We start from the raw sequence: 24,385 nt of genomic DNA, 5'->3' as shown, positions 1-24,385 counted from the left end.
CACCTGGAAACTTACATAACACAAACATCGCCTGGTGTGGCGAGTAACAGCACCACACGGCAACAATGACCTAGGTCATAACAGTGTACATGCGTGTGTATGTGTTTCCTGTGATCAGCTTAAGAGAGTGTCCTTCCACCCAGTTAGGCGAAAGCTGACACAGGTGGCCTTGGAAAGATATGGGCACAGAGAGCCATAACAGTCTCATTATCAAGGAGAAGAATTAGTTGTTGCTCTCAGTCAGCTAGACTTGATGGTGGGTATCCACATAAGAGAAATTATGTTTTTGTTTAGTGCAAACGGGCTGTTTCTAATTTTACAGCCGGTCTAAATGTCTTCCACTAGTCATCGGGTCTGTCAATTTCCCGTTGAAGAGCCGTGAGCTTCTCCAAGATCTTTTCCATGTTGCGTTCAATAAGAACAGTCTGAGAACTCACAGCTCTTCCCATTGCCTGATCATAGCGGCTAACCTTGTGGGGTTTTGAACAGCTGTAACCACTTTCTTCAATCTTCAATAACCCAGAGCCGAGCCAGCTCCGATCAGCAAGAACCCTGTTATCATGGTCCGAATAGGTATAAATCTTCTATGTGTGGCAGCACGAGGTGAGAATAAAGTAAATACTCTTCACAGTTTTAAAAGACAACGCCACTCTGGGAATTTCACCCAGAGAATAATAAGTAACACTAATCACCACGAAGGCAGTTAGGTTTGTTATACTCAGTACAGAGACGAGGTTCAATGTTAAGACAAATTGACAATTTATTAACAATTATTTAAAACACCGTATAAAAACACAGTCATAAAAATCCATGTACAAATATGCTTAAAAATATATTCAGAGCTGAGGCTTACCAGTGGAGGGGCAGGGATGCCACGCACAAACTCAAAAAAAGAAAACACACCAAGACACAAGTGCAACACAAAGATCACACACTCACACTAATAAACTAAACAAGGCAGGTGTGTACACTCAAAGGATCCCACCACCAAGGCACCCTGGTCTCCTCCACGTCGGCACTCCGCATCTGAATAAAAGAAACAAAGAAAATTTTAATAGATTACAACAAAACTAATGTAGCGCTGGGGGATAACCCTACTGCAGGACCACACTGGTGATCTGCAGCTATAAAAAGGGCCTCCCACCAGTGGTGTAACAAAAATCCAAACTACAAATCAAAACAGAAAAACAACATACAATCTGGATAAAACTTTAAAACCTGGAGCAAACGGAATCGCCGTATTACTCCAACTAGCCGTCTGCCCGACTATAAATTAATCATACGCTCATCAATATGCACGCCAGCTGACTCCCATAACCGGCGTGCATATGGCCGCTGTCCACGCCGACGTCCACGTTAAAAAGCGGACAGCAGCAGGAAAAGAAACTTCGCGACGGGAACAGACGGTAAAAGCCAAGCCAAGCAAAGCAGCAGCACCTCAGTTAGTGTGGCGTTGCGTAAAACCAAGGCCCACACTTCCTGCAAAGCATAATAAATAATTACTATAAAACAAACAATAAAAGGCAGGGATCGAGACGAAATTGAATTACGTACCGAGTAAACCCGCGTCATGAAACATGAGCAGGGGCTCATAGGAGGCAGCCGCGATGGAGGCTTCAGAATGATCTCTGCAACACCAAGGGGAAGTCAGGTGACCAAAGAGGAGATCACAGGTAAGCGATCCAGGAATGCTCAAATGGCCACTATTTATACTAGCGCCCCCTAATGCGCCAGGCTGAAAGTGGGTTGAACCAAAGAATAACATTCATCCTGCCACAATCTACCCCTCCTTTTTGCATCGTCGCCCCGACGATGGATTACAAGGACACCCAGGTTAATCCCAAGGCCTAAAAAATGCAAAGACAGCATGCACCCTAAGCTCAGAAATAGAGTTTGCAGCCCCTGGTGCCACCTCCCCTGTTGGTCTTGGGAGATGATGGATGTTTGAATGCTGGCCAGCCGTGGACCGTGTTGTTCTTCGCACCACCGTATTTCTTGTATCAGAGCTCATAGTGGGAACAGGAAGAGAGCAAGATGGAACTGGTGCTGCACTCGGGGTCGCTGTACAAATAGCTGGAACGGCGGAAAGCCGGTCTTCTGGTGAGAGCAACAACTCAGAGCTACTTGGAATCACTGCCACTGGGCTATAAGATGGTAAAACATTTACTCGAGGAGCTCCTACGCTCAGGAATAGCAGGTCACTGCCACTTGATGAGTCATGTTCTGAGGATGGTATTTCTGGGCCATGTGGGCTACTGCTCGGAGCAGGCCCTTCTGATGGATAGCTGCTATTACCACAGCCTTTAACAACATACGATGAACATGCTTCACACTGCTAGGATCATCTGCAGGTGCAATGGTATATACTGCCCCACCTGCTTTAGGTGCTTTCAGGATCCTATATACCGCTGGTTTCCATCGATCTTGGATCTTACATCTCCCTCTTCCACTCAAATCACGCAGGAACACCAACTGCCCCTCATTCAATGGTGCCTCTTTCACCTTTTTATCATGGTGCCTCTTCCTGCGGTCGGCAGCCAGTTGCAGTCGTTCCTTGGCTCCTTCATGGACAACCTGTAGCCGGGCTTTATGTTCCTGAATCCACTCGTGCACATCTCCACTGATGGGATCCGGTACTCTGCCCAACAGAAAGTCCACTGGCAACCTGGGTTCTTGTCCAAACATCAATAAGAATGGAGTTTCCCCCGTAGAGTGATGGGGAGGGGCGTTATAGCAATAGAGTAACTGGGGCAAACATACATTCCAGTCCCTTTTCCTGGATACTGGCAGGGTCTGCAACAAATTGTGCAAAGTCCTATTAAAGCGTTCGCACTGACCATTTCCAGCCGGATGATAAGGAGTAGTATGGGACTTCTCAATACCATAAAACTTGCAGAGCTGCTGGATCAGGGAGCTTTCAAAGTTACGACCCTGATCAGAATGAATACGCGCCGGTACACCAAACTTTGAGAACCACTCTGTTACGAGAACCTGGGCCACTGTAGCAGCACATTGGTCACTGAGTGGGGACAGCCAATGTATACTTGCTAAAAACATCAGTCATTACCAAGACGTTCTCCAGCCCATTCCGGGAAGGTTCAAGCAGGGTGTAATCAATGGCCAAGATTTCATTTGGTCGAGAAGCCAACAAATGTCCCATGAAACTTTGAGCTGCTGGTTGGGTGTCTTTTGCAACTTGGCAACGTTCACATCTCTGACACCAGCGAGCTACCTCAGCAGACATACCTGGCCAGTAGCACCGTGAGCGGAGAAGCGCTAGGGTCCTTTCCACACCTTGATGGCCGTGGTCCTGATGAAGATGGGTCAGCACCTGCTCCATTAGTGAACTAGGCAGCAAAAGCTGAAGTACCACCTCGGCACCGTCAGGGCGATGAACCTGACGATACAGAACTCCATCCCTTTCAATCAGACGATCCCATTGTCGTAGCAGCACCAGAACAGGTGGGGCAAGTTGCTGCCTCTCCTCGAAGCTAGGTCGCTGCTTCCGTCTCCAGAACCCCAGGATCTCTTTTATCACTGGATCGACCTGTTGGAGGGCATGAAGATCAGGAGTAGTGAGATGGGGCAAAACTGTAATGGCAGCTTGGGATACCTCAACTGGTCCCAGCTGCAAGGCTTGTTGAAGAGGTTCAGGCAAGGCTGTACCAGGAACCATGGCTTTAATTTCCTGAGGATCGGGTGGATGCTGGCGAGATAAAGCGTCTGCATTCTTATTACTCCTTCCTGACCTGTACTTTAAGTCGAAGTCAAATGAAGCAAGCTGAGCTGCCCAGTGCTGTTCAGTAGCCCCAAGTTTAGCAGAAGACAAATGTTGAAAGATTTTGAAATATATTACTTTATTATCTTTATTCAACTGTGATAATTGTTTATGTTTAAGCCTTATTTGAATTGCGTAGTGACGCCTGTATATAGCGTGTCAGCAAAAACAAAGTGTCTGCTCAAGTTTAGACAAACACCCACATGTATTGTTTTAACCCACTACAAGATCGTTAATCAACTTGTTCCTCTTTGTCTTGCAAGCTTGCATCCTGTGCAGCCTCGTATGCAAGCAGCAGATAAGAAGTTGTTTTTTCCTAACTTGTACTCCACCCATGAGTGTTACGTGAGAGGGCAGTATATAATAAACTCTGAGTGAATGCCTGGTGCGCTTTGCCTGCTCGTCCTTGTAATTGACAGGACTAGTCAAGCATTCGCCCATGTACATGTATTAATTCTGAGTCTGTGATTCTTTATTTCCAGAGGTTTTTCTCCCAACATTTCTTGGTCCTCCGAGTCGGAGTTGGAAAAAGCAACTCCATTGTTGTGACTCCAAACCAGAGATCTACCTGTATCCTTTCGCCGTGGGGGCCCGCACCGAAGACAGCCTCCTCTAGGAAGAGGTAAAAGTCCTGAGGCGTAAATTCGGATTCAGGCCGGTGTTCTTATTAAGCGGTCCACGGCGCTGGGATCCAGTGAAAGACCTCAAACATAGATGGAGAGATCTTGGAAAGGTAAAAAAATCCACTCAATCACACTCGCGTAAAACAAAAATAGGTTTCACCCGCCGGAAGGGTTTGACAGTCTAATCCACTGTACGGATTTCTAAAAATACGTGTAATAAGGTTAACCCACTGTAAGGGTTCATAGGACTGATCCGCCGAAAGGATTGTAAAGTAAAACACGTTAAAGGTCTCACCCGCCGTAAGGGTTTAGGAGTGATCCGCCGTAAGGATCTGCGCGACTGTGTATAAATGTCTGTGTTTTCTGTGTGTCGGAAGTAAGTTAATTTTTTTGACAGCACATTAAGTTGCTGAACTACTTCCATTGTTACTGTCTTTTTATTTACTGTAAGGAGCTCAAGTACTGGTGACAAAGGGGAAAGGTTGGGTTTCATCCCATAAAACTGGCACCGCTTCGTGAGTAGCGCGAAGTAGAAGGGCATGTCAGCAACCACCCCCGCGTCTCGTGCCAGAGACGGCCCTGCAGTTGTGTGATAATGGGTAATCAGCCCACCAAATTCACTGCTGACGAGCAGTGGTTAGAGAAAAAATGTCCAGGCGCCAGACAAATTAGTGTTTGTAGATGGAGAAATTCTAAGAAAACAAAATGTCCCAGCTGGAAGGGAAAATGCAACCCCTCAGCTGTAATTCAGCTAAAAGAAGCTTTAGTAGAGGAACTAAATGACACAAAGAACTTAAAAAAAGAAAGGTAGACGTGCACAGGAATTGCAGCTTCATGCAGCCTGGGAGGAGGAAGTAAATAGACGTCAAGAAAATAAAAATAAAAAACAGCAACAGAAAGATGAGCAATCAAAAAAGCAGGATCCCCTTATGGGTGGAACTCAAGCTGTGTGCAGTCACCCTCCACCCTATGCATCAGCATCACTTCCTGCACCAACGGCAGTAACGCCTCCCATAAAACACACAAACCCTTTCTGTACACAAGACCCTAACCCATATGCCACTGTACAAAGTATGCTTAAAAAGATGACCTTAAGGGAAAACCCACAAGAAAAGATAAGTGGGGACCCCTCAGGGAGAGACATTTTTGGGGACAAAGTAGACCCCCCAGGCCCTAGCGGTGTCTTTCCTATGATGGCAGTACCCAATCCGAGATATGGTCAAAGAACAGGAGGAACTGATGATAATCCCGTAATAGATGAACACCAACATTTAATGGTTTACCGCCCGTGGTCAAGGGAAGACAGACAGAATGTTTTAAAAGATGTTCCCCCACTGAATGAAGGTTTTGGGCCCTGGAGAGCTGCCGTAGAACTGATTAGAATACAGTGGTATTTAAATGGTCATGAGATGTTACAAGTATTTCAAGATTTATTAGGTTTAAAAATAGGGACAGTTCGCGGAGATTATACAGGCACAGGTGCAGACGGACGCGCATTCCCTTCAGGAAGCCCTGACCTAATTAACGCATTGACAAATTTTTACGACAGGGTTAGAGTACGCCTGGCCCCAAGGGCTGATTATGGAAAAATAGGAGAAGTAAAGCAAAAGGAAGCAGAAACGGCCTCTGACTTCCTCGACCGTCTGCGCCCAGTTTTTAGGCAACATTCAGGACTAAATTATGAAGAAGGCCCTGATACTGCATTCCAGCAGCAACTTAAGAATGCATTCTTAAATGGCCTCTTGCCTGCCATAAAAAAACACGTAGAGAAACACTGGGTGACCAGGAACACAGGGCCTCTACCTGAGGCTTTGCAGTATGCAGAACACGCTTTCCGAGTAGTTACAAAGAAAGAGAAAGATGCAGGTACTTTCACAGTAGATCCAGCCACAGGATTTGTTGCATTTTCAGGAGGATTCAGAGGACAAAGGCAGGGACAGAGAAGAGGAAATAGAGGAAGAGGCAGAGGAAGTTACAGAGGGAGAGGCTACAGACGTTCAGAACGAGATGGTGAGGAGAAAGATAACAAATGCTGGACATGTGGAGAGGAAGGTCATTTCTCAAGGAATTGCAGGTCAGGGACAGGAAGGCGTCAGTATGAGGATGAATGACTAGAGGATAGAGAACAAGCTGAGGAAAGTGAGGAAGACACAGAGGTGTTTAATGTTCACCAATTAGTTTCACAAGCTGTAGACAAACCTGAGATCACAGTACACGTTAATGGTATGTTATTGAACGCACTCTGTGATACGGGGGCGTGTAAAACAGTATTCAATGTGAAACCTCCACACCTTAAATTCTCCGATCAAACCATGATAGTAAAAACAGCATCTGGACATACCATGGTACAGCATCTGACCCAACCACTATTAATAGTACATAGGGAAAGCGGCAGACAGTGCAAAGTTCAGTGCATATATGATGACTCGTGTCCAGTCACTCTTCTAGGAAGAGATGCGCTTACTAAACTCAAAGTAGGCGTAGTCCCGACTGAAAATGGCATGCAGGCCGAACTTATGCTTTCCACTGACATTATGTCACCTGAAGAAGGTGTAGAACAACTACCTTATGTATGCAGGGGACTGGGCGTGCCACATTATTATTGGACACTAGATTTGGATCCATTAGAACCCTTGAAAGAACTAGCTTTGAAATACTTGCCTGCAACTTCAATCACAATGCCACACAATCAGTACCATAACACCTTATGGTTTAAACAAAGTCCAGGCCCAGATCCACTTTATGACGCACAAGTTCACAGGCTAGGTCCACAGAAGGTAATACTACAACATCTCTATGTCACTCAATCTGGCAACGCTGTGTGCTCTGTGATACAACCCAAAGCAGTGTTAGAGGTAAACAGAATGCCAAACCCACATGTCTCTGTAGCACGCAGTCCAGCCACGCGCTGGAGAGATTTGGGAAACGTTTTGTCCCAAGTTGAAAAGGACAGATATGAAAAGGCTGAGCAAACTGAGGAAGGGTGGTTTCAGGGTCATAGAACAGGATGCATGAGAAAAGCTCTAGGCTGGGTGTGTACAGCGCAACCTGTCACACACATGTCTGACAGCACAGATGACTCAACAGAATGACTGACTTTAGCTTTAGAAGATTTCCCAGAATTAGGTACACTGCCTGAAACATTGTGGTCGTCTGGTCCAACAGATGTTGGCCTAATAAAAACTGCTGACCCTGTTATAGTGAAAACAACTACTAAACACCGACCTAGTAGATCCCAATATCCCTTATCGGCTGAAGCAGTAGAAGGGATACGCCCGGTAATTGAAGATATGGTAAAAGCAGGCATTCTCATAAAATCTAACGAAGTGTCATGTACTACACCTATCTTCCCGGTAAAAAAGGCCAGCACGGGAAGATACCGTCTTGTACATGACCTCAGAGCAATAAATGACATCACAGAGACAGTACCACTGGTTGTAGCTAATCCACACACTATCCTGAACCAAGTTACACCTAAAGAACAATGGTTTTCAGTGATAGATCTGTCAAACGCATTTTTCTCTGTGCCTCTACATTCTGACTCGCAACACTTATTTGGTTTTGCCTTTAATGGTAGTAAATACACTTATACTCGCCTGCCCCAGGGTTTTCAGAATAGCCCAACCCTGTACGCTGAAGCACTTGCATTGTCAATGTCCTCTTGTGACCTACCAGAAGATGGACAGTACTTATTATATGTGGATGACATCTTAGTAACAGGTCACACTAAAGAAGGTTGTAAAAAGAACACATTGAAAGTACTGCGTCATTTAGCTAGACAAGGACACAAAGTATCACAGAACAAACTCCAACTGTGGAGTCCCAGTGTCGTGTACTTAGGACACACACTCACAGGGCAAGGAAAGAAACTGCTAGACAGCAGAAAATTGACAGTCCAGAATGCACCAAAACCCATCACTAAACAACAAATGATGAGTTTTCTGGGTCTCTGCAACTTTTGCAGAACCTGGATTCCTGACTATGCTCAGTCAGTACAACCATTACAAGACATGATCTATGGAAAGAATTTAGCTTTAAGAGCTAAGATCACATGGACTGAAAAAGCAGAAAAAGCCTTTGAAGATTTAAAACTTGCACTTCAAACTAACACTGTTTTAGCACTGCCTGATTATGAGAAACCTTTCCACCTGCATGTGGATGGAGGACAGGGTTATATGAAGGCAGTACTAACACAACCATTCGGTGACAAGCAGCGACCACTTGCCTTTTACTCCTGCAAGCTAGACTCTGTCGCATCAGGCCTGCCCACATGTGTTCAGGCCTGTGCAGCAGCTGCTGAGGCAGTAAAAAAGTGCGCTGACATTGTGTTAGGTCACCAACTAATTATTAAGGTCCCACACGCGGTAACTTCCATTCTGTTGCAAGGCAATCTATCATTCCTGACCCATACTAGACAATTATCCTACGTTGGAATTCTATTGTCACAATCACATATAAAAATTGAAAAATGCGGACTATTGAATCCTAGTACGCTGCTACCCACACCAGAAGATGGCAATCCACACTGCTGTCTTAAAACTTTAGATGAAGACACCAAACCACGCGCTGACATTCACAGCATGCCACAGCCTGGTTTTACTGACATTTTTGTAGATGGCTCAGCATCCAAAAATAGCTTAGGTCAAAACTGCGTAGGCTATAGTGTCACTTCAGTTGACAAAATAATAGAAGCGAAACCGCTCGCTTCCTCTTACTCTGCACAGTCTGCAGAGCTCACAGCTGTGATTCGCGCGTGCGAGCTTCATGCAAAACAGAGTGTAAATATACACACTGACAGCCAGTATGTTTTCTCTGCAGTACATCATTTTGCTAAAATCTGGCAAAACAGAGGAATGGTCACAAGCACTGGCCAACCTGTACAACATGGCAGCCTTTTGAAAAAATTACTGGAAGTAATAACACTGCCAAAACAATTAGCATTGTGTAAGTGTGCTGCCCATCAAAAGGACAATTCAGCAATTACAAAAGGCAATACTTTTGCAGATGCAGCAGCAAAAGCAGCTGCACAGACATCTACCGACGTCATGTTGACTACACAAGGTCCAGAAATACCGTTGGACGTTTTAAAAGATGAACAAAAACAGGCACCACTCGCTGAACAAAAGAAATGGCTAAAACACGGTGCACAATTAAAAGATGGCCTGATGTACTGCAACGGGAAACCTGTCCTACCTAAATCCCTACACAAAACAGTGGCACTGGTGACACATGGGGTTACCCATGTGTCAACAGGAGGGATGATACAGATAATTAACACACACTTCTTTACTCTAAATTTTGAAACTTCAGCAAAACTTTTTGTAAGACAATGCATGATCTGCCAAAAACACAATTCACAAGGCAATTTGAGGCCAAAAAGAGGACACTTTCCAGAGCCTCCACATCCATTTCACACAATCCACATGGATTTTATTGAATTAAGTGAAAGCCATGGATCAAAATATGCCTTAGTGATAATTGATGTATTTTCAAACTGGCCAGAAATCTATCCAGTAAAGAAAGCAGATGCAATCTCAGTAGCAAAATGCCTATGTAACCATTTCATCCCAACATATGGCATTCCAACTCTGATAAGATCGGACAATGGAACACATTTTGTAAATGATGTAATCAGCAAAGTCTCTGAAGCATTAGGATTCAGCATAAAGAATCACTGTGCTTATCATCCACAGAGTGCTGGCTTAGTAGAAAGAACTAACGGCACCATAAAACAGAGACTCAGGAAATGTATGGAGGAAACAGGAAGACCATGGCCTAAATGTATTGGCCTAGTGAAAATGTGGATGAGACTAACACAAGGATCTAAGAAACTCACACCATTTGAAATCATTCATGGCAGGCCATTTCCACTGCCCATAACAAGTGAACCTATCGCTAAATCTGTAAGAGAAACCACGCTGGCAGAGTGGATGACAAAACTGTTAGAAAATAAAGACATTGTTCTGAGCAATAAGCTGCCGTATGAATCCTCTCCAGTCTCTTGCAGGTTGAAGCCAGGCGATTGGATCCTGATAAGGGTGCTGCAAAGGAAGAACTGGAGCTCTTCCGTTGGGAAGGCCCCTACCAGGTGTTATTAACAACACCCACAGCTTGTAAAATCGCAGAAAGACCCTCTTGGATCCACCAGAGCCACTGTAAGAAAGTGAGTGACAATCTAACCTAAGACGCCAGCACCCCGACTCTCAGAGGTGATCTACAGGTGGAGGGAGGGCTGATCGGGTAAATCCCGCCCTCTACTTCTCGCCTGTAGTCTACTCACCAGAGAGGATTTGGTGTGCCAGGTCATCATGAAGCACTTCCTCATCATCATCCCGGCCCTGCTGCTCGCAGCATGGACCCTGATGCACCTAACAGGGGACCCCACGACTGCACTACATAAGAGAGCATGGTCACATGACAATTCACATTTAACTGACATAACGCAAGATCACATCCACCCATGGATGAACAACGCATGGTACCGGTATGTTCATGACGTCACCAAGGCAGGTAACAAGGACGGTGAATGCTACATCTGTTCCCACATGCCCACAACAGCACATCATGCCACACTGCATGGTAAACCTATGAACATGACTCAAGAAAAATGTGCAGCAAGCTTCGCTAGTATTGGCCACCAATATTCTGGAATTATCCTAAACCACAGCAACCCCCTTGCCATAGGACTCCGCAAAGGCACATGTGACGAGCTGTTTTGGATCAACTTCAATGTCACAAGCAGGAGCGCCTCAATGCATTTCCCTGTGTTCTTGGACAACCCAACAAAGTGGAACCATAACATTTGCTATCGACAGACAAACGGAACCAGAGCCCTTGGAACCACCACAAACTGTGAAGGGACAGTTACACACGGAGACGGAGCTCCCGTAAAAAACAACTGTCCGTCTAACGGCACATACTGGGTACAAGGAATGGCCTGGTTATGTGGACAACGCGCATATTTCGTACTACCACCTGGCTGGACAGGTACGTGCGCTCCTATATTTATATCAGATCACACCTTTAAGGTCTCTGTGGTAAACAACAGCATGTCCAGCAGAAGGCGAAAGAGAGACACTGATGACATAAAACCACACGACCCAATCTGGGGAAGCGACGTTCCAGATGAATTCAAAATATAGACTACAGGACAGAAAGTTCTCCACGCCCTTTCTCCATGGATAGGGACTGGAAAACATGCCTTAAGAATAGAGACATTAGAATATCGATTTGGACTGTTCTTGAATGCATCCATGAAGATTAATAAAGGCCAAAATGACGAAATAAAAGCAATACGAATAGTGGTGATGCAACATAGAGTAGCCCTAGATATGATTTTAGCAGAAAGAGGTGGTTTGTGTGTCCTTTTCAATAACACTTGCTGTACCTATATACCAGACAATGTGAACTCTGAAAACATGACAAGCGCTTTACGTGCACTCGAACAGCTTCAAAAAGCTCAAAACGCTGATTATGTTGTAACATCGTCCACCTGGTTAGATTGGCTGTTCGGAGGTGAGTGGCGACAGAAAATTATTGCTATGCTGATAGTTGTTGGCATTTTTCTTTTACTATTTTGTGTATTTGTTTTATGCATAATCCCATGTATCCGCTCGATGCTTTCCAAAATGATAAGTACATCACTTGCAGTCTATGTCGCAGTGCCAGAAGACGACGTTAACTATGACAATGATGATAGTGATGACTATGATGTAGACTCTGATACAAGTGTTTAAGTTGCCTATAAAATCAGCAAATGCATTTTATGACGAACTAACTGAAAATACATGTTGTAAGTAGTTATGTTCTGATAAATGATATGTATTTTGCTGCACAATTCAAATTTGCTTAAAAAAAAGGGAATGTTGAAAGATTTTGAAATATATTACTTTATTATCTTTATTCAACTGTGATAATTGTTTATGTTTAAGCCTTATTTGAATTGCGTAGTGACGCCTGTATATAGCGTGTCAGCAAAAACAAAGTGTCTGCTCAAGTTTAGACAAACACCCACATGTATTGTTTTAACCCACTACAAGATCGTTAATCAACTTGTTCCTCTTTGTCTTGCAAGCTTGCATCCTGTGCAGCCTCGTATGCAAGCAGCAGATAAGAAGTTGTTTTTTCCTAACTTGTACTCCACCCATGAGTGTTACGTGAGAGGGCAGTATATAATAAACTCTGAGTGAATGCCTGGTGCGCTTTTGCCTGCTCGTCCTTGTAATTGACAGGACTAGTCAAGCATTCGCCCATGTACATGTATTAATTCTGAGTCTGTGATTCTTTATTTCCAGAGGTTTTTCTCCCAACAACAAATGACTAAGAGGATTGTTGTCAGTGTAAACAATACACTTGTGGCCCAACAAGTACTCTCTAAACTTCTCAGTCATGGCCCACTTAAGTGCCAAAAACTCCAGCTTCATTGAGCTATAATTTAGCATATTGCGCTCAGTAGGCCTCACCTTACCTCCCTGCTCCTGGGAGAGCACTGCCCCTAGGCCGCCATGACTGGCATCCACCTCTAAAATGAAAGGCAAAGTGAAATCTGCATAAACCAGCACTGGGGCTGTTGTCAGTTTAGTCTTTAATGCCTCAAAACTTTGAGCACACTCTGCAGTCCAGTTCTCCATTACACCATGCTCTGACCTCTTCTTTGATTTTCTGCCTCCCCACTCTGCCACCAGTCTATGCAGAGGTGCCGCCAGCTTGGCAAAACCCTCTACAAAACGGCGATAATAGCTGGCAAACCCAAGAAAGGACCGCAGTTCTGAAACAGTCTTAGGAGGCTGCCAGTTAGCCACCACTTCAACCTTGCTAGGGTCCGTGGAGACACCCTGATCGGAGATGACGTGGCCCAAGTAGCAAACCTCCCGCTGGAAAAAGGCACATTTGGCAAGCTTTGCTTTCAAACCTTCCTGCTGAAGCCGACCTAGCACCACATCCAGCCGCTCAAGATGTTGCTGTACTGTTGATGAGAAGATTACAATGTCATCAAGATAGAGAAGCAGAGACTGGCACTGTTGATCACCGAAAAGGCGTTGCATTAGTCTCTGGAAGGTGCTAGGGGCATTACAGAGCCCAAATGGCATTCGGTTCCACTCAAATAGGTCAAAAGGAGTACAGAAGGCAGTCTTGGGCCTATCCTCTTCCGTAACTGGGACCTGATTGTAGCCACTGGCTAAATCCATGGTGGAAAACCAACGGGCACCAGTCAGCGCATCTAGGGATTCCTCAATGCGCGGCAGGGGGAATGCATCTTTCCTTGTCTTGTTGTTCAATTGCCGATAATCCACACACATGCGTGGGCTGCCATCCTTTTTCTTAACGAGCACAATGGGAGAAGCATAGGGGCTGCTACTCTCTCTAATCACCTTAGCGCCTAGTAACTGGTTAATATGCTCTTTCACAACCTCATACTCTGAAGGGGGGATGCGCCTATAACGCTGCCGCACGGGGATATCATCTAAGAGCGGAATGTCATGGGAGATCAAGTTAGTGCAACCCAAATCAGTGTCGTGAGCAGAAAAGACCGAGCTGTATTTCTTAAGGAGAGACGTCACCTGTCCCTGTTCCTCTGCTGACAGTTTAGACAAATCAATCCCTTCCATCTGATCTTGCACAGTAGGAGTGGCGGTGTGAGATGCAATTGTTGCTATGTTATGGGGTATCTCTGTCACACCAGCAGGCAAACTGACAACGTGAACATCCTCCAGGGTCCCCATAATGGTCCTGGGATGAAGCAAAACCGCTGTGGTCCCTACATTAACAACTGGTATGTATGCAGTACCTCTAACCACTCGAACCAATGCAGGGGACGCTAAAAGTCCAGCAGGCAAATTAACATCATTGGGTTCAAATAACACTGTGGCGCCTGAATATTGCTCAGAACAGGTGGCGGCCACTATTTTCATTACACCACCTGGAATGCAACATGCTCGCTTACCTCTCACTCTCACATGGCCAGACCAGTCCGGTGGGGCTCTTGTACTAACATCATGACACTTTTGCAGCGCATGCACAAGGGATTTCGGGGCCTCTGTGACAGAGCCCAAACTAAACAGTGCTTCACCATGTTGCCCAAAAAGCTCGTGGTAACACTTCCGAATCACATTCATCCCCAATACACCTGGAACCATAGAAGGTCCTGCACCTGGCGGATCCTTAACGATCAACACGCCACACTGTGGAATAAACTTACCACAGAGCTCTACACCTAGCTCTATATAGCCAAGGTAGGGAATAGACAAACCATTAGTCGCTTTAAGCTGCAACCAATGACAAGCTTGGAGATGTTCTTGACCCCAGGACTCAAAGTGCTGGCGGAAAAAGCTTTCAGCAATGGTAGACACCATGGACCCTGTATCAACCAAACGGGGTACTTTTATACCGCCCATGTCCACATCTACAGTGGGGCAAAAAAGTATTTAGTCAGCCACCGATTGTGCAAGTTCCCCCACTTAAAATGATGACAGAGGTCAGTAATTTGCGCCAGAGGTACACTTCAACTGTGAGAGACAGAATGTGAAAAAAAAATCCATGAATTCACATGGTAGGATTTGTAAAGAATTTATTCGTAAATCAGGGTGGAAAATAAGTATTTGGTCACCTCAAACAAGGAAAATCCCTGGCTCTCACAGACCTGTAACGTCTTCTGTAAGAAGCTTTTCTGTCCCCCACTCGTTACCTGTATGAATGGCACCTGTTTGACCTCATCATCTGTATAAAAGACACCTGTCCACAGCCTCAACCAGTCAGACTCCAAACTCCGCCATGGCCAAGACCAAAGAGCTTTTGAAGGACACCAGGAAAAGAATTGTAGACCTGCACCAGACTGGGAAGAGTGAATCTACAATAGGCAAGCAGCTTGGTGTGAAAAAATCAACTGTGGGAGCAATCATCAGAAAATGGAAGACATACAAGACCACTGATAATCTCCCTCGATCTGGGGCTCCACGCAAGATCTCATCCCGTGGGGTCAAAATGATCATGAGAACGGTGAGCAAAGATCCCAGAACCACACGGGGGGACCTGGTGAATGACCTGCAGAGAGCTGGGACCAAAGTAACAAAGGTCACCATCAGTAACACACCACAACGGCAGGGAATCAAATCCCGCAGTGCCAGACGTGTTCCGCTGCTGAAGCCAGTGCATATCCAGGCCCGTCTGAAGTTTTCCAGAGAGCACATGGATGATACAGCAGAGGATTGGGAGAATGTCATGTGGTCAGATGAAACCAAAGTAGAACTTTTTGGTATAAACTCAACTCGTCGTGTTTGGAGGAAGAAGAATACTGAGTTGCATCCCAAGAACACCATACCTACTGTGAAGCATGGGGGTGGAAACATCATGCTATGGGGCTGTTTTTCTGCCAAGGGGACAGGACGACTGATCCGTGTTAAGGACAGAATGAATGGGGCCAAGTATCGTGAGATTTTGAGCCAAAACCTCCTTCCATCAGTGAGAACTTTGAAGATGAAACGAGGCTGGGTCTTCCAACATGACAATGATCCAAAACACACCGCCCGGGCAACAAAGGAGTGGCTCCGTAAGAAGCATTTGAAAGTCCTGGAGTGGCCTAGCCAGTCTCCAGACCTCAACCCCATAGAAAATCTGTGGCGGGAGTTGAAAGTCCGTGTTGCTCGGCGACAGCCCCAAAACATCACTGCTCTTGAGAAGATCTGCATGGAGGAATGGGCCAAAATACCAGCTACTGTGTGTGCAAACCTGGTAAAGACCTATAGTAAACGTTTGACCTCTGTTATTGCCAACAAAGGTTATGTTACAAAGTATTGAGTTGTATTTTTGTTATTGACCAAATACTTATTTTCCACCCTGATTTACGAATAAATTCTTTACATATCCTACCATGTGAATTCATGGATTTTTTTTTCACATTCTGTCTCTCACAGTTGAAGTGTACCTCTGGTGCAAATTACTGACCTCTGTCATCATTTTAAGTGGGGGAACTTGCACAATCGGTGGCTGACTAAATACTTTTTTTCCCCACTGTATATGCGGACAGGATGAAACTAATTTGGAGACTGCCTCTGGACCATTGGAAACAACCCTTGAGCCAATAGACACCCCACCCGAACTGTGGCTCGGCAGTACGGAGGGTGCTAGTTTTCCGAAGCCGTATTTAACCCTTTAAAACCGGTCAGAGCGGGCACGCTCTGTTTTGCGTAACTATTTTTAAATCCTGGTAGCTCTGCAACCACGTGAGCTAGCGCAATAATTTTTTTTGCATATGAAACCGGAGGAGTTGTACTTACATCTTATGCCATCAGCTTGTCCTCGGTCACAGTTTCCTTCCACATATAACTTTGCAAAAACTGCATAAAAAGCACTTGCAGCAACAAAAACATAATATTCCAGAAACACGCTTTGCCGATCCGATCAGCTGTTCATAACACTTCCTAGTCCATCAGCGCGAACTATCGCATGTCCGCCATGACCTGCCCAAAACCGGAAGTGACGTCATTTTTGCGGAAATGTAGTTTTTTACCATCAGGGCCTCATGAGCCTATACTGGTGTTTTTAAAAGTTATCTTTGACTTTATGACTTTCTGTGTCGTTTCTGGGATGCTTAGGACTCATATTGTACTGCTGGAAATAGTTTATTTTGATGCATATGCTGCTTTTTTGCAAATTTGCATTATAATATTTATTTTTGTTTTTCCTCCAGTATATGAAAATTGGTGTATTTCAAAAATAAAACTATGAAGACACTCAAAATAAATTTCCTGTGGTGGGAAACAATTTTGTGCAACTTTTTTGTATTTACAGTTTTGAGGGATAAGCCTCTTAAATTTCTCTAACTAGAAATATATGTTAAAAAAAACCAAAAACGATTTTCAATTTATTTGTAGTTTATTGCACTTTTTTGCAATTTATGTAATTACTATGCACTTAATGCAGACATATTATTAAAATTTAGGCTATAATGGTTGTATTGATGTATAGCAACTTGAAATGCTCCCAAAAATGGCTCCACAGCATGTAAAAATATAATATAAGCTCTGTCACGTAAAGGAATGTTATTTTACTGTCACTATGTTATTATTCACATGCACGGTCATTATTTCATCATTACTTCGTTAGTCTGTATCACCTATCATCAGGTTATCACCAATATTACCATGTATCATTTATCATTTAGTATATTTGCCAGAGCACGCAGAATAACACATTCTAGATGCAATGTTTTATCATGCATAGCACCAGCATAGTGGTGGGTCCACAGTAAGTCAGATGAGGACGCTGAACTTTCATTGGCCTGGACCTACAATCTCACACAACGGCACACTCGTCTTACACAATTGTTATGTTCCCAAATACTGATGATTGGAAACATCTGGTTTTAAGTCTGGGAAAGAGTTGTTGTTCTGATAAGATGACTCTCAGGAATTGTTCTGACGTCATAATGGCTATAAAGCTTCCTGTATCGGGCCGAAAGGGGAAGACCGGCTTCCCACACTGTATAATACGTGTGTGTTTAATAAATCACTTTTTGGACACCCCCTAGGACTCTGTCTGCGCTTACTTTTCCTTCCAAATCAAAAAGAACCTTACATTTTGGTGCCGAAACCCGGTTTGGGGGGAAAGAAGACGCGCTGCGGGGAGCGGAGCTCCTGGGGGGTGCCAAAAGACGGGGGAATCCAGGGGGGGACCGACTGAGTGACAAAAACCGCGGCATAAAAGGTCAGTACCACCTGTTGAATAATTTTTATCCAAAGGTACTAAATGGGAAGTTAAAACTAAATTGGATGTAGGAACTAGTGAATAATTTGTCTTGGCATCTGGCGTCGTTTCTCATGTTGATACAGGCCTGTGTATATAAAATGTATATAAAATAAAGTGTAAATCGGCTGTGTAAATTGCTTATATTGATTATAACTGCGTGTACTGTGAAAGTGATTTAATACAGAAGCTGAGTGTATGAGGATTAAACAAAATAGTGTATGTTTGTGGTGTGTAGAAATCAAACTGTGAAGTCAATTGGGGGGTTGAGTTTGGTTTTATATTTTTTAGAGGAAGAGAAACTGCGGTATCGAGTCTGTGGCGCAGTTTGCAAATTTGTGAGGTGCACAAGAGCGGATGGCACCCGCTCTGTGTGCCGTCTAGGGCGTTGTCCAGAATAAGCAGAGAAAGAGGTGTCTCACAGAGAGTTTGAATGGTACTGCGACAAGCATGAAGTGAGTGTGAGCCAGCCTCGAGGGGCGGGTTCACAGGCGGACCGAACGAGGAGTAAAATGTGTGTGTGTGTCTGTGAGAGAGAAAAAGGTGGGGGCCGAGTGACCAGGCTGTGCATGTGTGTGAATTCCTGGATGACAAAAGAAGGAGAAGTAGATCAGTTGATTTTCTGTGAAATAATAAGAGTCAAGAAATCCTAGTGATCAAATAGGAGCAAGTGAACTGAAAGTAAATAAGAAAACTAAAACAGTGAATTAGTGTTAAGGTAAAGATAAATAAATTGACAAAATTAACAGTGACAGTTAAAGGTGATCAAGTACTCAAGGATGAATGGAGAATTTGATGGCTGACTGTAACAGGTTAATGTGTGCGTGTGGAAAAAAGGAAAAGAAAAGAGAAAGAAAAGGAACTAAAATAAACAAAGAAAATGAAAGTGTGGAAGTGTGAGTGAGAAATTGTCTCCAACTGGGGAAGCAGTGATGCTAGAGGTCACCTTATTCCCCTGCTGGACACAAAATGAAAACATAATTTGGAGTGTTGTGGACGAAAATAATTAATAATAACATCAAGAAGATTTTTTGTGTTTGCGGTTATGAACAACTAAAAATTCACATTTGGGGTTTAAAGTCAGTAGAGTTCAAAACAAAATAAGTAGAGATGTGTTGTTTTAGGAGTGATGAAAACATCTGCAGTCACAGTGAGTAATGAAAGTCTCTCAGTCTGTCGTTTACAGGTGGGGAACGGACCTGAATCAATTCTCCATGGGCAGCAGTCGGAAGAAAATTATAGGGTAAAATCATTAGAAATAAAAATGGAAACACCCAGCCAGAATTTTTGGCTGAATTGTTTTGCAGTTTCCCGTTCTCATCCTGAACGAGCAAGCTCCAAGGAAGCTAATCTCTCCCTGAAGACACAGAGTGCAGTTCCAGAAGCACGAGCATGAACATCAACAATGGACAGAAGTCCAAAGAGACAATACCGGAGTTCTGAGCAGAGAGGTCCAGCAGCGCTGTGGGCAAACGGCATCAGAAAGAGAAGATCCACCATCTGGATTGGATGGATGGAGATGCGTTTCCAGCAAGCTGCAACCTCACTATGTGTGAAGGACCTTTGAGAAGACTGTCTGAGTTTGACATTTGCCATGTTTGGAGCAATGAAAGAGACAGTGGGACAAAGAGATACACGAGACAAAGCTGAAGAGAACTGACTGCCATTGGACTGAAAAGTGGGAGAAAAGAACGGAGAGGAAAGGGCCACGTGATGACAGAGGCGGCTGTTGTAGTTTGGGGAATTAAATTGGGTTAAGGAATCCGGGGAGACAAACGACTGCCTGGGAGTGGAGGATTGACACAGTGTCCAGACCACCACAAAAGGGGGAGGAAGACAAGCACTGAGGTATGCAAGTGAACTGTTAGAAAAATGAAAAGACAACACCACACTTTCACATGATATGCACTAGAGATAACACAAAATCATACATAAAGTGTAACACATTAAAAGAGGGCATTTGTAGAAGGGGGTTAACAACACACAGTGTGGTTGCCTATGGTAACCTGAAAACATTGGGGTTTAGCTGTGCCTGATTATGCCAGAGTTTTTCATTTAGATGTTTCTGGAACAAAATTTGGAGTGAACGGAGTTTTGTTTCAGAAAAAAGGGGGGAGGTACATAATACAAGGATACATAGAAATAGAAAATGTATTAACCCGACTAACATAAACACACGCACACACACGCGATCAGCTCACTAGGATCAAACACAATTTTAAGTAGGGAATACTGTTACCAGCATCCTGTCTGGTTTATTGAGTGGGTTGAGAACGGATACATAGACGACTGAATTAGTATTGTTTTGGGGAAGATGATAGCAGGGGTGAACAGAATCTTGCTGCCAGAGTTTAAAAGAGTGAAACTAGCAGATTTTTTGTTTTGTTTTGTTTTGTTTTATAAGAGTGACAAGTCCTAAGACCGGGCTTCTGTATTTTTTATTTTATTTTTATTTTGAACAGTGCACTGATTTTGTTTGTGAATTTCTTTTCTTTGAGCAGATCTGCACGTTGGGAATTAAAAGCGCTACACGTCCATAAAGTTGTTGCAAGTGAGTTTCTCCACATTAAAATGGGCTCTGGGGAAGCCACTTATTTGGGACAATTAGAATATGAGAGTCCTGGCCTAAGAAGGATTCAGCGAGGTAATCCGATCTAAAGTTCTTCTTTTTCTTTTTGAAATGACGTCATTTTGCTGAGGGTGGAGATCAAATGCGACGATGGTTTCCACTATCAGCAAAGAAAGAATGAATGGATGAATGAATGGAAATAAAAACAAACTGACTGACTGGTAAAAGCTGACAAAAGCTGATAAGACTTGACCACGACTCAAAGTTAACCTCCACCTAGACAGGACGAAAGGGTGGATGAATTTATGTGTGTTTCTTTTACAGGAGCAGAAAGATGACAGCAACATCCGAGGTTGCGTGAGCTTTGGCCGTACCGATTTAACTTTTAAATGCCACTTTCTGTGTTTGTAAATTTACCAGGGGTGTGTTATTCATGGGTTTGTGTTGTGTGTTGCTCACAGAGGTAACTGTGAGAAAGTGTATACATCTGCGCAGCGCTAACATTTGCATTTTCTTCTCTACAGCATTACAGTTCTTCATGTGGTTTGATCATGTGATTTACCACTGGACAATTGATTGACGTTTGGTTTTCTACTACAGGATTTCTGGGCTTATGTGTGAAGAAACTGTGTTTATAGGTTAGGACGCCTGATCACCGGGATGGTCAATGTGTGTGGCTAATGTTTGTTTTGCTTTTGTTAAGGGTGCATGTGGAGGATTCGGTAGAAAACAGACAAGTGACATGAGGAAACAAATAAGAGATGCAGTGTTTATGGAATAGTTCAACATGGAGCTCACTAGCTGGCCACTTTTTGAGCTCCTAGTGATAAATGGGTGGAGTGACATTGCTTAAGGAAAGTCACTGAGTAAATTGTGGAGTAAATTGGGATGATTCATGATTGGAGACAAATTATGGTAATAATAGTGAGTTAATGATTGGAGAAAACCTGCACATGATACTTGTCTGTTATGCTGAATGCTTTATTGCTCTCATGATCTATAGTTGGTTGTAAATAAGAAGTTTGATTTAACAGATTTGTTTTGCAGGATACAGGCTCCAGGTGGAGCTGGAAGTTAAACAGGCTTAACATGTAACTGCTGACTCAGGTTTTACACAAGGTTACAGGTTGGCAGGAGATTGTTTTAGAGAGAAGGTGCAACATTCTTGTACATGTCTCATTGGGGAGTTGAAACATGGAGGAAGCCATGTGCAAGAGGAGGTGAGTATTATAAAGTGTAAAGGTCACTCCTCGGGGACTGGCATGGTGGCCAGAGGAAATCAGGAAGCCGATCGAGCTGCGAAAGAGGCAGCAGGCTATAAAGCACTACGGCAGATCGTGCAAATAAGTGTGGAGGAAGAAGTAGGAGTCAACATGTTGGAGGAGGCCAGGAAGGCCCAAGAGGAGGCGGCCCCGGAAGAGAAGGGGGTCTGGAAGAGTCGAGGAGCATGGGAAGAAGGAGGTCTCTGGCGAGGACCTGACGGACGACCGGTGTTGACCGCCAACCTAGCGGAACAGAAGATTGCAGAAGCACATGGGCTTGGCCATGTGGGCGTGGCCCAGATGGAGAGACATCTGTGCCATTGGTGGCATCCCTTTTTGAGGGATATGATTAAGGAAAAAGCTAGGACGTGCCTGATCTGTGGGAGGCACAATCCAAAGCCAGTGATCAAACCAGAGGCAGGTAAGTTCCCCATTCCAGAAAGACCAGGGGAAGAGATTGTCATTGATTTCACTGACATGATTGACGTGGGACCGGGAGGAGTCCGGTATTTGCTGGTGAGTGTGGATGCTCTGACGGGGTGGCCCGAAGCGTGGCCAACAAAGAGGGAGGATGCAAAAAGTGTGATTAAGTGTTTAATCAATCATTACATCCCCCGGCATGGTTTTCCCAAAAGAATTAGGTCAGACAATGGAACTCATTTTAAAAATAAAGATTTGGCAGAAGTAGAACAGAAGCTGGGGTTGCAGCACCGATTTGGGACGGTGTATCATCCTCAGTCCCAGGGGAAGGTGAAAAGAATGAATCTAAACCTGAAAAATAAAATAGCTAAAATTTCTGCTCAGACGGGGCTAAATTGGGTTGCAGCCCTGCCAATTGCATTGATGATAATAAGATGTTGTGTTAATCAATCCACAGGTTTCACCCCATATGAGCTGTTGACAGGACGACAGTTTCCAGGTCCTTGGACAACAGTCCCGGCGGAAGAGAGTATACAAAGTAATAGAAAGCATGCTGAATGTTGGAAAGAATTAAAAGCTCTTGTGTCTAGTTTCACACAACAGGTTGGAGTGGGGGTGAATGCGGTGGACAGGTCCGTCCCCGACGCCAAGGCGGTGTGGCTGAAGGTCATTAAGCGAAAGTGGAGAGATCCGAGGTGGACGGGGCCATTCGAGGTGACGGCTCGTACCACCAGTGCGGTTCGGCTGAAGGGAAAGGGTGAGACCTGGTTCCATTGGTCTCAATGTGCAGTGGCGGACGAGAGCTTACTCGAGATAAGCTCCACCCAAAGTAACATGGGGGGGGAACATAGAGGCAGAATAATCCTCTCCCCCTGTGCAGCGGTTCTCCCCAGCAGTCTACCTGGGGAGACGAAGAAAGAAGAGGAGCGTCACACGCCAGGCATCAATTCATTCCAGGCTCATGATAGGCTAGGGCTCTAGTCTAAAGTAATTGATAGTTTAAAGGAGTCGTAATAGTCTTGTACGTTAATCACATACTTTTATACTCATAATCTTATACTCTTATCACGAAGTTAAAGTAAAAGTAAAAGAGCCTGGGAACAGTGATCATGAAACTGTGGGAAAATTGGAAAATAACGGGGATGTTGGGGTTGATAAGTGTTGTAACGTGTTTGTTTGTTCATTGGCAGACAGGTGAATTGCCCAGACGCAGAGGTCTATCCGCTCCGGAGTCCAAACCGATCAAGTCGGCGAGAAAATTCAAGCGCGAGGTTGGCTCAGGTGGGAACGATGGGTGTCTCAAAGCCAGTGGGGGAGTCGAGTTTGGGTACGTTAGTGGGTCCACGACGGCATTCACATTCGATTTGTGTGAGGTAATTAGATGCCCAGGAGACGGTAGCAGCTGGAGAACATATGATGTGTGGATTTGTTATCACCCTATGGTATGCTACCCTAAGTCAGTGATAGGAATCTTTGGTTAGATTGGGTGGCTCAAAATGCTAAAGAGCAGGAAGTGGTTGATTGTGTTGCTTGTGCTACAGCTAGACCTCGTCTGTTCACTGAACCCGCTCCTCTGTATCCAGAGGATGAGTGGGGTTATGATTGTATGTTGAGATTAACTAGAGAGGCGGTGAACACAGGTAACTGCACCACTTTGTCAGGTTTATATCCGCCAATTGATAAACGTACACAACCAGGTTCATTTACACCTAAAAGGGATAATTATACATGTTTTGAGTTCTCTACAGACAGCGTGAGATATACGTTAGGAAGGATTGATCCAAGCTGGTGTCAGAGGACGATCCCAGGCAGGACTACCAATAATGTAAGTGACCCAAACACAATTATAGGCACCTGGGCAAGGGGTGGGCTATATTATTATTGTGGGCAGTACACCCTTTTGGTACAGGTTCCCCTGGGGAGTGTGGGAACATGTGCTCTGGTGCACCTAGGGGCACCTTTGATGCTGATAGGAAATAGAGTAGAGACAGTT

The 24,385-nt window shown here is 44.4% G+C and overlaps 1 pseudogene; it reads left to right on the top strand.

Moving 5' to 3' along the window:
- The first annotated feature begins 10,709 nt into the window (after positions 1-10,709).
- LOC148096981 (uncharacterized) lies at positions 10,710-12,137 on the top strand (annotated as a pseudogene).
- Positions 12,138-24,385: the final 12,248 nt, after the last annotated feature.

This window comes from Neolamprologus brichardi, chromosome 20, assembly GCF_056152115.1.
Source record: "Neolamprologus brichardi isolate AB-2024 chromosome 20, ASM5615211v1, whole genome shotgun sequence".
NCBI classification, from domain to species: domain Eukaryota; kingdom Metazoa; phylum Chordata; class Actinopteri; order Cichliformes; family Cichlidae; genus Neolamprologus; species Neolamprologus brichardi.
This window is presented reverse-complemented; position numbering and strand designations above follow the sequence as displayed.